Raw genomic sequence first — 18,566 nt, 5'->3', positions numbered from 1 at the left:
ACTTTCGGCCCACGGCCGCCCCGGCCTATGCCGTACCCGGCCTCTGCCGCTCGTTTCATCATAATAACACATATAGTACATTCAAAATAAACATTCACACACATCATGGTCATTTAAGTTTAAGCATTTGCACGTAATACAATCCGGGGCCACGCCCTACAATCACACAGTGGGGCCATGCCCTAAACTCGGGTGTTACGGTTTTCTTACCTGTATCCCGTGCTTTCCAAAGTACCACGGTCACGAGCACGGTCCTTTAGCACGAGCCTCTCCGAAATCCTAGTCACAACACACATAAAACACTTTTAATACTAACCAAACCCAAAACCACTTCCCGGGACCAATCCCGCACTCTCGGGACCTCTAAAACCTTAAAACAACACCCCGGAGGCATCCCACGAACCCCCGGAGCTAAGACCTAAAATTGCCAAAAAGAGCTACCCTGAAAATTGCCTTGTGCCGCGGCACCACATCCTTGTGCCGCGGCACCCATCAGACAGAAGCTCCCTTGCCGCGGCACACAAAAACCCTGCCGCGGCACGCCTTCGCAGACCCAGAATTCTGGGTTTTTCCTGCAATTTTCCCCGAGCTTTAACCTCCCCAAATCATCCCAAACCAAAACCTAAACCCCAAAACTCAAATCCAAACCTCATATGAACAATCTAACACCCCATAAACACTAGAATCAAATCCAAAACATCAATACACACAAGATCCACTCCTTTGATTTCAAATTCAACAACCCAAATCAAAACCCATGAAAATCTTAACTCAAGCATTAAATTCCTCAACCAACACAGAAAACAAACTTAAATAAGCATAAAATCCTTACCTCAAGAGTAGAATCCACCCTAAAAGTTCCCTTGATCTCCTTCTAAGCTTCCCACTTCAGCCCCCTTTCTACACCTCTTCTTCTTTCTTCTTCTTTGCCCTAGCCTTTCTCTCCTCTTCTTTTCCTTCTCTTCTAATTTATCAAAGCCACAAGTGACCCAAATGCCCAAACCGTACCCCCTAAATCCCAGCTGCATAATGTCTATTTGCCTTGCCAAAAGACCAAATTACCCCTCCTTACTAATCCTTCTAAGCTAAACCTTCAAGGGTACTTAAGTCTTAACACTTTCATTTCAATTCTACCACTTCCTATCTTAAAACTTGTTACTCACAGCAGTTACAAATGGTTACCAAATTACCAATACTAATCACTCTTTCTAAACTCAACTTACAAGATTCCCGAAGTACCCCTGGGCTCCTCCCGAGCCGGGTACAACAACCCGTTGTGACTTTTAGACTAACTGGCTCACTAGGACCGTCCCGATGCGTGCATCCTGGTAAAACATCACACTCACATGGCACAATTCACATAGTATAATTATCACAGTTATGCCCTAACATGGCCAAGTTACAATCATGCTCATTTTAAGACAATCAGTTCTACATGCATACCGATTCACATAGTCATGCATCTCAAATAATCCAATAGTCATATAACGTGCAATAAATCATAATGATGCATTAAACTTAATAAAGTCACACACAAAATCCCATCATGCCCTCCAGGCACACAACTCCAGGCCCTTAAGCCTTAACACTGAATTTGGGTCGTTACATTGCACGTCGAGAAAGCCGCACATTGGATCGCCATTGAAGTCTCCATTCCAACGTGGTGCATCAACATTTATGATTCCAACCATAGCATGCTCAGTCCTACTCTCATGGAGGAAGCGATCAAGCCTTGGTGCTTATTGTTGCCTTCGTTGTTATGGTGTTCTGGCATGTTTGACGACCATGAGGACTTCCAGGTATATTCTGAGCAGAATGTAAAGCCTTTTTCATATTGCTGTATTCCTCTAGAGGAGTGTCCTCAGACTAAGACAAGGTATTCCCCTATTTAATTAGTGTATTTTGAAATCTGAAAATTAAAGTTATTTTTATCTTCTATTGACACAAAATCGATTATATGCAGTGGGGATTGTGGTATGTTTGCCATCAAACATATCGAGCATCTGGTTGCCAGGCTACCACTCGATACTGTTATCGATGAGAACATCCAGCATTTCAGGACCAAGTGGTGTGTGGACCTGTTCTATCAGAATTTGGCCCCGTGATGCTCTTTACATTTTTGTCTTACACATCTTGTACAGTATAGCATATAGTTAGTTTTGTATATTATTTTTTATCAAACAATATTTTTTGAAAAAGTTATTAAATAAAAAAGTACTAAATTCACATAATGTGTCTGCCTCGACATCCAAACCAACAAAGTATTAGACGAAGTATTCCATATAATAAATGCAGCAAAATCAATTAAATATTTACATAACACAATATTTTAAATCTTAGCCTTACATGACTTCCTATTGTGCCCACTACCACCACATCTGCTACACTTACGTGGCTTGACAATCTTTTCCCCGCGTGAAGCATAGCGATTTGTCTATCGCCTACCCACTTTCTGTTTCCTGGGCCTTCCTACAGGGGTTTTCTCAACGGGGACGCCGACAACCGTATCTCTGATGTGATCAGGGATTACCCATTCATCCTCGTTCCTAACAGGGTAAATAGTATATTTATAAGTGTCCTTCACAAATTACAGGACAACAGTACTGGAAACCACGCCTAGAAACACCGAGGGAAAAGAAGCAATACAAGAAACGACCATCTTCTGCTACAAAATCAGTAATTGTACCTGGGTTCTTATGCTCCAACTGACACAGGTATCCAGGTAACTTGGAGTATGATTCCTCAGGTGTCCCTCTGACATACATAAAAGCCTTTTCTCTGCATCTCCACGCCTTCTCATAGCTCATTTCGACCCCAAAATGGTGCTTCATGTCCTCCCTTATGTTGTTTGCCATGTACTGAGTACCATTGGTAGCAAATTTCCTCTTGATTAGGTGCCCAAAAACCCACGGTGATGCTTGACGGTGGTCCTTATCTCGAATTTCTTGTGAGCAAGTGTGTACTTCGTTGTATACAGTAATCTCGAACATTTCAGATCGCATTTTTTTCTTACCCCTCAATCTCCCACCACAATCAAGATCCTTGCAGGTAATGTACCACACATCAGTCCCAGATTTCTACACCATAAACTCAAAATTATTCTTCATCGCAAATATGGATGTTTTGGTTTTCAATTCAAGCTTGTTCTGAAAGAACTTCCCAAGGTGCAATTCTCCTGAAGCTTTGCTAGTTGAGGAATGATGTTGATGTGAGGCCTCTATATCCTCTTTGGTGAACATGGGAGCACTCCATGTTCTACGATCTTCACCTAAGTCCAATGGAGAACTCCATCTAAAACTATCATCGGTTCTACTTGGACCTGGACGACTACTGCTGGTCCCAGGTGTTTGCCGGTCTTCTATTCTGCGTTCCTCATCTACCATAACATCTGAACTCTGTGTTGGAAAATCTGCCCTAACATCTGGCCCACCAAGATCTGTTGCATCAGCAACAGGATCGTCGTTGACATAAGGTTCGTAGCCATAGGGATCGTACTCCGCCGTGTCATGCACATATGACGGATCTCTAACCAGGATATCATCATGGACTATGACATTTGGATTTGTCTCGGGAACACATGTTCCAACGTCACCTTGAGTTCCTTTGAAACCATGACATGGAGGAGAAATGTTCTCTTCAAATCGAACTTCTTTATTAACGTTGGCAGAAGCCGATGCATTTCTTACACCTCCCTTCTTAATCAATGTCACACATAGAGGAATGAGCTTCTCTACAGATTTTGATGCTAACCCAATGAATGCACGCACATGCCTATCATTTTTTATAACAGTAGGTTTGACGGATTGTGATAGGCATGTGTACGGGACCTCAATTTTCAAGTCATGCACACATTTATCCACTTCAAGCTCATCGTACAGAATGTCAAGCAGTTGCTCATATGTCACACCCTTCTCAACGGGCAGAACTTGATTTTCAGCATCTCTGAAAATCCAATCCCTATTTTCAAGTTCCCAAACACCATTGAATGCAAAAAATACGGAAATAGTCGAATTTGCAACAAAAAAACAAAAAAAAAGGTCAAAAAGTTAAACTACAACATAAAACAAAAAATATCGATTTCTATCGATATATGTCGAGTCCTATCGAGGTCACACATATTGAGTTTTATCGAGTACAGTCGAGGACTATCGAGGCAAACAATCTAATAAAATTCTTATACACCTATCGAGTTTTATCGAGTACAATCGAGGACTATCGAGGCAAACAATCCAATTAAACTCTTATACACCTATCGAGGTTTATCGAGTACAATCGAGTTATTAAATCCAATTAAACTCTTATACACCTATCGAGTTTTATCGAGTACAATCGAGGACCATTGAGGTATTAACATCCTAACACTATCGAGGGACGTCGAGGTCCATCGAGGACCATCGAGCCAACATGCATGCAACACATCGAGACCTATCGAGTTTCATCGAAACTCATCGAGGCAGAAAAAAATCCAGAAAAAAACGCACGAAGTATCCGAAATTCATTCCGACAGTGAAAAATTGCAATAAAACATGAAGGCATACACAGATCTGTTCGAAATAAAACAAGTAATGTAACTAAACAAGTTTCCTCACTACATATAACAAATATATACTTACCCATACGATTTTTTCCCCTAGATCCGAAATCCAAAATGAAGTTTCTTGACTTGAAATGACTCACAACTTGCCCCTAGATTCGAAGTGCAAATTAATGGTGGTTGGCTTTTTTTGTGTGTACGAGAGTTTGAGAGATAGAGAAGGAAAACATAAGAGATAGAGAGTGAAGACTATGAGAAAAAGAGAGGGAAAATTATGCCAATGGTATTTTTGGTAGTAACGTCATTAGTAGCACCAAAACGAGAGTTATATAGTGATAGGGTATTTTTTAAATGTAGTGTCACTTATTGCATTAAAACTCAAATTTCCCATTAGATATTATAAAAATACTATGTGGTATTATTTTCTACCTCTAAGTTTAAGTTAGATATATATCATTACAAATTTCATAATAAGTGATTGTCAAAATGAAATAAAATATAATCTTCATTTCAGTCCAGCTTAATAATAAAGTTTAAATGAAAATTCTAAAATAATATTTCAATTAAATTGTAACTTAATAAAATTATATATTTATAGTTGAATTTTTCTATTTTAAACTAATTAGTTGATTTAATCTAAATACAACGACAATAAAAAGCAAAAACAAGGATTAAGTAATAAACTCAAAAAAGTTTTAGAGTGGTTGGCGTGTTAATAAACTCTACATCTATAACCTCTATAAGTTTTATGTGAAAGCTTTTTGAGAATACAATTTAGTTGAGCTTGGGTGTGCTATAATGAAAATTATATGTACATGTTGCATCATAGCTTTTTGTTTTTTATTTATAGGAGAGCATTTATAGCTCAAATCCTTAATTAAAGGCAGATCATATATAACTTGTTACGTATTAATATTAATAAATATACATTTTAAATTCTAATTAATTACATAAACTAAGGGAAGATATGAAGAAATTGGACTAAGTGTCCACTTTTAGATAACTATTTTAATTTTTACTCATTTATTAATTCTCTTACTTTTATACCCACATTTATAATGAATATTCTCATTATACATTTTCTCTACACAATAATACATTACAACAATACTTAGAACTATGTGTGTTACGAAAAATAATATTGCCTCAATGGAAATGGTAAGATAATGTTACAACTCTATGCAAAATATTACAATGGACAAGATTGATTAAATAAAGTGTTACAACTCTATAACTGAAAATACAAATAAAACAAAGGGAATGAAGAAGATGATGAAGAAGAAGAGAATAGTAAAATACAACTCAAAACAAAAGTTACAAATAAAATAAAGTGTTTGGACCAAATGAAGAGATTACAACTCTTAAACAAAATATACAAGTAAATAAAACAAGAGAATAAGAAGAAGAAGAACAATAGAATAAAAGGAAGAACATAAACCACAAACAAACTCTCACTTACACAACCTAAGTGAAGAGGATTGGAGATCACCAACTTGAATAAGGTTTGAAACCTTTGTCCAAAAGCTTATTTCCCCCTAACTCAAGTACTAAGGGATCTCTCTCAGATTTTGGAAATGCTTTCTGGAATAATCAAGCCTCAAGGTGTTTCTAGCCAAGTGCTCTAGTGGATAGAAAAATGGTGTATCTTACAAGTGAGCATTAGACTCCTATTTATAGAGTTTAGAGACACCCTTTGAATTTCAAATTCCACCAACCCCCATGGCTGTTACCAATGATTAATTTGGTGTTTTATGGAATTAAAATAGAGATTTTGGAGTTACTTGGCTGTTGGAATCGTTCAAAATTGGATAAAAACCGAAATTATATGAAGTTGTCAGCCTTTAGGGCCGCGACGCTTGTTCCAGGCGCCGCAGCCCTCAGTCAATTTCAGCAACACATTTTTTCAGTTTTTTTCAAAACGTTCCAATTTATTCCCACTTGATTTTGTAACTTCCATACACAATATGAGAGTTAAAATCACATCTCTATCAGCCATTTCTCACATGACTTTAAGAAATTCATCTCAATATTGTGTAACAACAAATCTACACAATAATGGGTGATATTTAGGAGTTACAAATTTGTGATGAATTTGTAACACCAAATATGTTACATGTTTGGATATTTCACATATATCCAAATAATGTAACTCTCTATTATATGTTACAATATGTGACACTCTATGTCACATTTATTTAATCTAAAACATTATATTATAAAATAATATAACAATGTGATCAAATAAGAATAATTTGGGAAGTGTCATGATAATAATGGGTAAAGTTCAACTAAATATATTTAGTGTCTAATTTTAGTTAACTATTCCTAGAAATGGATAGTTCTCAACTTTTCTAGGAAGATATCTGTCACTTCCTTATTCAAACATAATCCATCTCATGTAATGACAACCTGGAGCAGTATCTTACACTGCGCTGCCCGAGCACCGCCTCTGTGTAATAATAGACCTGAGCTCCTCTTATGCTACAATGATAGGTGCAACTCGTTTGTAAAAACTGAGTTGATAGGATATGCTTCAAAAGTTACCAAAATACCAGACAATTTTGTTCTTTTATAGTTTGCCGAACAAAAATAAAAGAATAATTTACTAAATTATACTGTAAAGTAAGATAAATCATTAATTAAAATAAAATTTTACGAGTAAATACTTTTTTGTTGTTGAAAAAATAATAATTAATTATTTAAGTCACATTTAAATAGCATCACCAAATATTTCTTTTATATAAAATGTGTATAGATAACGAAAATTATTGGTTTTAACGATTTTTTATTTCTCCTTTATATAAAATATGTGTAGATAGCGAAAAAAATTTGTTTTAACAATTTTTTATTTTTTTCCGTTAACTTTAACGGAATATTCTTGTATTTAACAGAATATTATTATATTTAAGGGTAGATTGTAAACATGACTTAAACTTAAATAAAATTAAATAAATAGTTAATTACACAAATTAAAATATGATATTTTAAAGATATTTTACAATAATAATTATTTAAAAATAATAAATATTAAATTATAACTTAAATAAAATTTAATTAAACTTAAACTTCACGTATTAGAATAATATCATATTAAATATATATTATAATATAATCTACTATCAAGTAGCAACAAAATTAAATTTAAAATTCATGAATAATATCAATATTATATTAAATATATAATATATAATATCTTGTTGTCACTACTGTTGACCGCGTTTTTGGCCAACGACGTATAGACGTCAAAACGACAAAAAACATTCAAGAGAAAAATACAACACAGACAATTTTTATAGTGGTTCAGCCTCAATGCGTTGGTAATAGCCTAGTCCACTTAGAGTTATGATTATGAATCTACACTCAAGATCAGATGAACCTGAGTCAACTGAGTTTCTTCAGTGCAGATTAGAATAATACAATTTTTCTCTCAAGATACAAATATTCTCTCTCTGGAAAATTAGAATTCGAATCCTCTTGATGATGCCAAGAGCCTTGTATTTATAGGCTCAGGATCGTACAAATGAAGTCCCCCATAATCGGGATATTTTGTTATTCTCATTATATTTAATTAATAACAATATTCAAAATACAACAATGCACTACTTTTATGGGATAATCTGAGAGATTCCCGCGTAGGCACAACCAATTCTTGGTGAAACTGTTACTGGGATCTTTTGCGTAGCATGTTCTGTTTAGTCAGTCCACGTCACACCCAGAAGGAAAACTGAAGGGCCAAAACACTTCACTGGTCGGCCACATCCTCACTGGTCGGCCAAACACTTGACTGGTCGGACAAGCACCTAACCGGTCGGACAAGCACCTGACTGGTCGGCCAAGCGCATAACTGGTCGGTCATGACACTTGACTGGTCAGTCAAAAATCTTCACCGGTCTACCAGATCACTCCTAAGCCAGATCACCCAGCCATTCCTTGCTATTTGTCACTTCTATTGCCACGTCATCATTTTCAAATTTTGGGGATAACATTTGCCCCCCAAGTTTATTGTATGATATACTCACATAATAAACTTTTCTCTCCACTGCTGACGGCACAATAATAAAAAAGCTAACTGTACATTTTCTCGCCTATGCAACAGACCATGACTCCATAGCAGACCACGATCACTAGAATTAACTGCTCACAATCGTGGGGAGAAAATATACCAAGGGAATTCCAAGAGTCTAAGAATAAGTGACAATTTCCACTTTTTCCCTTTAAATAGACCCACAAGTGCTCATAATCTCATAAGCATAAAAGGAAGATAAAAAAAGCTCACAAAACTCCTCATTCCCTCCTTCGGTCGTGGCTTCTCAAAGTCTCCATTTCTTGGCCAAAAACCTCCAAAACTTCAAGGAAGGCTCCCATTTTCTCCAAGCAAACACAAGGGTTCTTCAAGAAATCAACACATTTGGGTAAGTCTTCTTCCTCATCCCCATTTATGTGTTTTTTTTCTTCTCAAAGCTTAAGTAAAATGTGTAGGCCAAAACTCCCATGAGAAATTCTCCCTTGAACTTGTGCATGAATATTTGGTATATAATGTGTATTGTGACTGTTTTGATGTTGTTTAGGTTATGGGTAACTCAATTTTGTCTTCAATTTCATGGAAATTTGAAGAAAAATGAATTTTTCAACCTAAATTGCATATATGGGTTTATGGGTATTTGATGATAGATAGGGTCCCTAGAACTTTTGAAACCTTTCAAATCCCCCATTTTGATCTTGTTGTTGTGTATTTTGAGTGAGGAAAAGTGTTTGTGCTCTATGGGATTTAGGTTTTTTCGAAATAGGTTTAGGGAAAAATATTTGTGGCCGATCGGCCATGGCCCTTTTTCCTTTGAATACTCGGGCATGCCCTTTCCAAGCTCTCATTTGGTTTGAGCTAATGTCCCACCGATCGGACCCTACAACAACCACTCAGATCCAAAATCCATCTGATCAGGTGCCTATGCACTGGCCCCTCGGACGCCTTGATGCTCCTCGGACATGCACACGGCTACTCGGATGCCTCGGCGCTGGTCCTCGGACGCCGCTGGCTGGTCGGATGTCTTGGCGTAGCCCCTCGGATACCTCAGCGCAATCAAGGTGCACCGATCGGACACCGCACGCATGCCTGCTGCACTCCTCGAACACACGCACACATTGCACCCGATCGGTCACTAGGCTTAGCTCCTCGGACACACGCGCACCTCGCACCCGATTGGCCACTGGGCCTAGCTCCTCGGACACACGCACGCCCGCACCCGATCGACCACTGGGCCAAGCTCCTCGGACACACGCACGCTCGCACCCGATCAGCCACTGGGCCTAGCTCCTCGGACACACGCACATCTTCTCGGACGCTTGCTTGATGCGGCTCCAACCGCAAGTGCATGCCTCGGCCCCTAGGCTCACATAAAGTTTAATGCCCAACACATGCATGCAATACTTTTACTAACCAGATAAATATTTTCTGAGTAGTAAACATAAATATTTTTCTTGAATCAATTGACTTATATTTGTTTGGTTACTCACCTCCCTTTATTTATTTTTTTTAGATGAATCGCTTCGACTATAGGGAAGGTGACAACCATACATATTCTGACACTTCCATCCCGCAATCGAGCGATACTCCTCAAAGCAGCAACTCTTCGTCGAAGTCTCCTAGCAGTCGCACCCCCGAGGATCGCCTTCGCCGTCTTAAAAAGATCCTCCCCCGATCAACCTTATATTTCCTCTACGAAGAACAGTTTCTCAATCAGCAGGCTTACCATTCAGTAATGAGGGTAAAGAAATCTAACAGACTTCCTCAGGACCAGGACCCTCAGGTGGCTCGCACAGCGGCACAGAAAGTAGTGGAACGCAGTGAGGTCCGAACTGCGGCTTCTTCAAGACCGCCTCGCCAGACACAAAAACCCAGCAAGCCTCGGAGAAAAATCGTTCAGAAATTTACCACCGAGATTCAGTAATTTGCCGTTCAAAAACCAAGAAAAGACGGAGAAGAAACACCTTCGTGGTTTACATCCAAACCCTCCAAACTTAACCCTGGCATGTTCGACAAACATATTCAAGCCTCGAGCCTGAGAGGGGTTAACGTGATATGTCCGCGCCCTCATCAGAGAGCCAACAAGCCTGGTGGACCTTACTGTGCTTGGTCCAGGCACCACGTATACGCAGGAGCTACCATCCCACTGCATTCTTTCTTTCGGTCAGTAGCATACTACTTCAACGTCTCTCCCTTCCAGATTGCTCCCAATGGGATTCAGGCGTTGTCCGCTCTATACATCCTTTACTTCCTACAAGGTTGGGATCCACCCACTCCTCATGAAATACACTATCTCTTCGACTTCAGAACCACCCGAGCCACAAGAATACAAGTTTTTTCCACCTATTCCACAGGCATAAAGGGATTAAATACCTCCATGGTATCGCTCATACGTCAAATCCTGGAAAATACTATACAGAGTATTTTCTCACTTTAGATATCAAAGCCAACAACTTAGCCTTTACACACGCGGGTCCATTTCACCAGCCCTTACCTACCAAGGAAATGTGTTCCCGAGCAGAAGAATTGGCTAATATGTGCACCGAGGAGAAGAATGTGAAAGAGTTGGTTACTGTGGATAATCTTCAGATGGTGGGGCTGTTACCAAGTAACCAAAACATCATAGTAAAGAGTACTATTGAGGAAACGAATGCAACTGACCAGTCCAACGCTGATACTGAGGTAGTGACCGATCAGTTCTCTCCTGGACCGTCTCCCTACTCTCGTAGACCAGGTAACCTTATCATTAGGGAACCCCAGCTAGAGGATCAAAGCAGACGTGTTATTCCCACACAGCCTGGGAAAGGAAAGACCATCCAGCTTCATAGAGACTTAAGCTCATCATCTGATGAAGAGGATGACTTCCTTGACCAAATCCTAAACTCAGGTTTAGTAGTCATAGTGAGATGTTTGATTTTAAATAACTTGGTTATATGGGATTTATAGAGCTGTCTGGTAGTTGTAAAGTATTTACCTACATATTGCTTTACTTTTTACTAACGAATCTTGTGTTTACTCTTTTGCAGATTCAGAGATGTTCAGGCAATTCAACACCACTCTTACCCAAAAGAGGAAATCTGGGGAAGGAAGTGGCTCAAACCCCCCAAGCAAAGTTCCAAGGACAACCCCGACCAGCCAAGGAAGACAACCCGAGGAGCCGATTACAATCTCGCAGCTGACCCCTTTGTCGATTTCTTCCTCTACGAGCCTAACCCCCGCTCGCCTGACTAGCTTAAGTGAGCCCCTCCGTACTGCTGGTAACATTGGGAAGGAATTGCTCGACCAAACCCTTCATGATGCTTCAACGATTCAAAGCTTTGAATCCTTTCCTCAGCTTAGTGTTGAAGTCGTCTTGCAAAGAGGGCTCGCTCAGTTGATGAATGTAAGTATTTTATCACAAGACAGTTTGTTATTAATCATTTTTACTTGTAGTAACTTCCTGTTTTCCATGCAGTCGCTTATCACCATCAGCCACGTTCAACATCGAGCAGTAGACTACAAGGAATTGATCAAGGTCTTAAATGATCAACTAGTGGATGCCCAAACTAAAGTGGAGACTTTAACTTCCTCGGAAAAAGATCTCAAATCCAAGGTGGAGCAGGCAGAGAAGACCGTGGCTGAGCAGAATGAGTCTCTTAGGGGGCTGGCTGACGAGAACCAAAAACAAACTCAAATCAACAAGTCGTTGACTGATCAGCTAGAGAAATTGACTCGTGAGAACGAGGAGCTAAAGCGAGAGAAAGAAGCCGATCTCGCTCGCTATGAGGAGATTTGTTTCAATTGCTTTTACCAGGTGTGGAAGTTGAACAAACCTCTCAACCTTGACTTTCTCACAGAGGAGGCCAAAGTAGAAGAGCTTGCCAAATGCGAGGCAAAGGCTGCTGAGGAGGTAGCTAATCTTGGTGGTGCCACACCTTTTTCCCCCACGCTATCATTCCAACCGGAAGAAGCCACTGATGTTGAGGAAGGTGTTGATCAACCTGAGTGACAACCTGACCAGGGAGCCCCATAGCCGACCAGTGAGCCTCCACCTGACCAACTGACTCCTTAGCATACTAGTAGACCTTTATTTTGTATTTTGTTATTGTACTTTTGCTCGTATGAACACTTCACTTTTTTAGACTTAATCATTTAAAAGTTTTATTACATAGATGCCTTATATTTTCATATGAGTACTTATTTTTCTAACTTAGAAATTCTAAACATTTCATAAGTTACTACTAAGCATGCTTTCTCACATTCTTATTGCTCTAACATTTTATGAGCATAGCGTTTTATTTACACACGAATAGTTGTTCTTAACTTAAAATTTTTCAAAAATTCTAAGTTAATTAAGCTTTGTAAAACAAGTTAGCTTAACGGCCCTTTTGACTTCAAAGATTTACAAGTCAGCCTGAAAACAAATATTTTTGCTCGTGTTCTTATTGCTTGTGTTGAATTATATACCAGTATACCCCATGTGCCCCCTAAGTGATTGAGGGTTGAAAAATCCTTGATCACTTGTGTTATACCCAAAAATTGGAGATCAATAACGTGGCAATAAAGGTGACAAGTGGCCGTGCATGATCAGTACAAGACACATTAAATAGTCAATAAATACATTGACTCCTCAGAGTTGTGATAAAGTGACCCGGTAGACTGACGAAGAATTTGGACTGCTTGAAAGATGTCATAACCAAGCCAAGTGCACCTTGGTCCGAGGAAAGCTAAGGAAAGTGCATCCTAGGAGGCTAAGGAGAATGCATCCTAGGAGAGCTAAGGAGAGTGCATCCTAGGAGGCTAAGGAGAATGCATCCTAGGAGAGCTAAGGAGAGTGCATCCTAGGAGGCTAAGGAGAATGCATCCTAGGAGAGCTAAGGAGAGTGCATCCTAGGAGAGCTAAGGAGAGTGCATCCGAGGAGAACTCAAGAGAGTGGTCCTAGGAGACCCCAAGAGAGTGGTCCTAGGAGACCCCAAGGATTTGGTCCGAGGAGAAACATGGCATGCTAGAGGAGAGTGCCATGTTAGAGGAGAGAAATGTATGTCCTACCACCATGCACGTCCGACCAACAAATGTTTGTTCTACCACCATGCACATGTCCGACCAGCACTTGCATGAGTGGTCAGTAGGAGAGGTGGATCAACTAGCTAGAGGAGGACTAAGTCAAGATTCCCAGAAACAGCTTCAACAAGATACGCGGGAATCTCTCATTCTTCCCACAAATGGGGGGTTTGGTTACATTTTGAATGTTTTTTGTAATTTAAATGTAATAAATATAATAAAATATCCCGATTCTAAGGGATATCAGTTGTATGACCCTAAGCCTATAAATAGAGGGCTTATGGGATTAGAGAGGGGCTTCCTCTACTTCTTCTTTCTAGAGAGAGAAAATTTGGGTCTGAGTATTCTAGAGAGAGAAAGTGCTGGCATTTGAGAGAATTCTTGTATTTTTGCAATCTGTACTGAAGAAACTCAGTTGGCTCAGTCCATCTGATCTTGAGTGGATCTATAAATCACAACTCTAAGTGGATTAGACTATTAACGATAATTGGGGCTGAACCACTATAAAATCTCTTGTGTTATTTACTTTTTGTTCGTAAACTGTCTGTGTCGTTTTATTTCTCTTGAAGGCTATATTGTTTTTGACGTTCTCACGCCGTTGGCTAAAAACACAGTCAACAACTTGCTACTTGACCGAATTTTTCCGAGCAGTTATTACTCGTAAAACACATTGAATATACAAAGGATATTTCAGCAGTTAAACACTGCAAAAACATGCAACTATTTAAACGTTGGTCATTCATCTGATGGATACCAACCAGTTGAACACTACCCAGTATTTTCTTCAGAAAACCTTTTTTTTTTGTTTTAAGTTGTGATGACAGTTAAACACTGCCAAAGCAAGAATAATCAACACATAAGCAAAATTTGTAGCAAGATTCGACCGCGCTGCGCGTGATCTCTTTTATTACTCGTAAAAAAAAGGACAAAGCGTGTCTAATTAAGAGTCTCAAACAAAATAAAATTGTTCAAAAATAAATGACTGGTTAGCAAATAGCCAGTTCACAAACAAACTTAAATAACAAGTTAACACTTGAAACTAAGCTACTACTCTGTAAGCAGTATTTATTGATAATATTTCCTCAAGTGCTCGCCATTCCAATAGTTCCTGATCAGCTCTCCATTTAATCGAGCAAGTTTGTAAGTGTCGGGTGGTAAGACTTGCTTAATTTGATACGGTCCCTCCCAGTTTGGTCCTAGCACTCCAACCGCCGGGTCTCTGATGAACACCTTTCTGAGGACCAAATCTCTGACCTGAAACTTTCGATCTCTAACTTTGGAATTAAAATAGCGGGCCACCTTTTGCTGATGAGCAGCAACTCTCAAGCTTGCTTTTACTCGTCTCTCCTCAAGAAAATCTAAAGATTCAGCTAGCAACTGGTGATTCTCCTCTTGGCCATACGTGGTTCTCCGATGAGATGGGGGGTCTAATTCGACAGGCAACATGGCCTCATACCCATATGCCTAGCAAAAAGGGGTATGACCAGTTGTTGTCCGAGCAGTGGTCCTGTATGACCAAAGATCTTTTGGTAATTCTTTTGCCCAAGCACCCTTAGCTCGCTCTAGACGCTTTTTTAGAATATCTTTCAAAGTCTTATTTACGGCTTCAACTTGCCCATTGGCTTGCGGATGAGCTACCGAGGAGAAGCTTTTCGTAATGCCATGCCTGGTGCAGAAATCGGTAAATAAGTCACTATCGAATTGCGTGCCGTTGTCAGAGACTATCTTCTTCGGTAGACCATAGCGACGTATTATATTCTTGACCACAAAATCTAACACTTTCTTCGAGGTGATCGTTGCTAGTGGTTCGGCTTCGGTCCACTTGGTGAAATAATCCACAGCAACTACTGCAAACTGTATTCCTACTTTCCCTTTGGGTAGTTTCCCGATCAGATCAATGCCCCATACTGCAAAAGGCCACGGGCTCTGCATTTGCTTCAAGACATTTGGAGGCGCCCTGGGTACTTTAGAAAATCTCTGGCATTTATCACACTTCTTCACATACTCCATGGAATCTTCATTCATTGTAGGCCAGAAAAATCCTTTCCGCAAAATCTTTTTAGATAGACTCTGCCCCCCAGCATGATCTCCACAGAACCCCTCATGCACTTCAGCCAATAAGTTTTTTGACTGGTCGGGTGCTATGCACCTTAGTAGAGGCAAAGAGTACCCTCTTCTATACAACACCCCATCCATCATAATGTACCTAGCAGCTTGCCTCATAATCTTCTTTGCTTCATTATGATCATCTGGGAGGATTCCTTGCTCAAGGTAAGCAATGATGGGTGTCATCCAAGTGTCAACTATTGTGATGGGCATGGCTTCTTGTTCATTAATGCTCGGCTCTACCAAGTACTCCACTGGTATTATATTCAGAGTTTCAGCATCTTTTGCACTAGCTAATTTTGCTAGAGCGTCTACGTTAGAGTTCTGCTCCCGCGGTACCAGCTTAATAGTATACTCCTCGAATTGTGCTAACAGATCCTTGGTCTTATTCAAGTACGCCATCATGCGTAAGCCCCTTGCTTGATATTCCCCTAAGACTTGGTAGACCACCAATTGGGAATTACTGTTCACTTCAATCGACCAGGCACGAACATCTCTAGCCAAGTGCAAGCCTGCTAGGAGGGCTTCATACTCTGCTTCATTATTAGAAGCGTTAAATCCGAATCTTAATGCGCAATGAATTCGGTGCTTCTTCGGTGTGACTAATATAATTCCATCTCCCGAATGATGTTTGTTTGACGACCCATCAACAAAAAGTTGCCAAGCAAGAATATCTTCTCTCTGCCCAGTACACGCTCTTGCTGGTTGGGAATATCTGCAATCCCAGTACATTCAGCAATAAAATCTGCCAAAGCTTGTCCCTTAATAGCAGACCGTAGTTGGTATTTGATTTCGAATTGGCCCAATTCAACCGCCCATTTAAGTAGACGACCAGATGACTCCGGCTTCTGCAAGACTTGACGTAGGGGCTGGTCGGTAAGGACTTTAATGGGATGTGCCTGGAAGTACGGTCGCAATTTGTGGGATGCAAGTACCAAGAAATAGGCCAACTTCTCGATTACGGGATACTTGGACTCTGCTCCTATCAGTCGCTTGCTAACGTAGTACACCGGATGCTGCACTTTATCTTCTTCTCATACTAGAGCAGCACTAACAGCATGATCTGTGACTGCTAGGTAAATAAAGAGGTCTTCCCCATCAACTGGCTTTGAAAGAATAGGAGGTTGAGCCAAGTGTTCCTTTATGGATTGAAAAGCTTGCTCACATTCTTCTGTCCATTCAAACTTCTTGCTTCCTCTAAGCAAGTTAAAAAACGGGATACACGTGTCCATTGATTTAGAGATGAACCTGCTTAGAGCAACAATCTGCCCAGTCAAGCTTTGCACATCCTTAATTCTGGCCGGAGACTTCATTTCTACGAGCGCCTTTATCTTTTCTGGATTTGCTTCTATTCCCCGTGAGTTCACAATAAACCCCAGAAATTTTCCAGAACTTACTCCAAACGAGCATTTGAGGGGATTCAACTTCATGCTGTACTTTCTCAGTACTGCAAAGCATTCCTCCAAATCTCGTACATGTCATTCAGCTTCCTTTGACTTCACCAGCATGTCGTCTACGTACACCTCCATATTCTTGCCAATTAAGTCACGGAACATGCCATTCACTAAACGCTAGTATGTGGCTCCCACGTTCTTCAAGCCGAATGGCATGACCTTATAACAGTACAGCCCTATGTCTGTTCGGAAACTGGTATGCTCCTCATCGAGAGGGTGCATACTAATCTGGTTATACCCTGAGTAAGCGTCCATGAAGGACAATGTTAAATGACCAGAGGTCGCGTCCACCAACTGGTCTATTCTTGGCAAAGGAAAACAGTCCTTTGGACATGCTTTGTTCAGATCGGTAAAGTCCACACAAGTCCTCCACTTTCCATTGGACTTGGGCACTAACACTGGGTTTGAAACCCAGACAGGGTAATATTCCTCCCTTATAAACCTGTTTTCCTTTAGCCGCTCCACCTCATCCTTGAGAGCCTTTGCTCGATCCTTATCGAGTAACCTCCTCTTCGGTTGCACTGCTGGATAGTTTTCGTCCACATTGAGCACATGGCTGATCACAGTTGGTGAGATACCCATCATGTCTTTGTGAGACTAGGCGAAGACATCTTGATTCCTCCGCAAAAATTCTACCAGTTGTGCTTTTACTTCTACTTTCATCTTTTTTCCAACCTTGACCCCTCTGGTCAGGTCATTCTCATCTATTAGAACCTCCTCTAACTCCTCAGTAGGTCCCACATTACTTTCATAATCCCCAAAGCGAGGATCAAAGTCCATTCCCTCGCTTTGGGCAACGCCCTATTTGGTGACTTTATCATCAGATGGGGCTTGTTGTTCACTTAAACCAAGAGTGCTTTCTTGGCCCAACTCTTCAAACATTGTTTCTCGATCGGCCACGACTGTAATGCTTTGGTCGACATCCATCTTGTCTACCTCCTCTCTATTGGCACATACAATCATGTTGTTTTCTTTGGCCCTCTTTCGTGCTTTAGCCACCGAGGCATTGTAACATTCTCTAGCTTCTCTCTGGTCTCCTCGGACGCACCCTACGCCTGCACTGGTCGGGAACTTCATAGAAAGGTGCCATATAGAGAATGCCGCATGCAAGGTTATGAGTAGTGGTCAACCAATAAACACATTATAGGCGGACAGGCAGTTGACTATCCAAAACTCTGTCATAACTGTCTCATGCTTAGGAGCATCCCCTGTTGTGACTGGTAACTTGATCGTTCCAGTCGGTGACAACCCTTCTCCAGTAAATCCATAAATGACTTGAGAGCATGGCTTCAAGTCATTGATAGATAGCTTCATCCTTTCAAAGGATGATTTGTAGATAATGTTCACAGAACTCCTTGTGTCGACGAGGCATCTCTTCACCTTCATGTTTGCTATTTGGACTGTCACGAC

This window comes from Humulus lupulus, chromosome 8 (genome assembly GCF_963169125.1).
Source record: "Humulus lupulus chromosome 8, drHumLupu1.1, whole genome shotgun sequence".
Lineage (NCBI taxonomy): Eukaryota > Viridiplantae > Streptophyta > Magnoliopsida > Rosales > Cannabaceae > Humulus > Humulus lupulus.
This window is presented reverse-complemented; position numbering follows the sequence as displayed.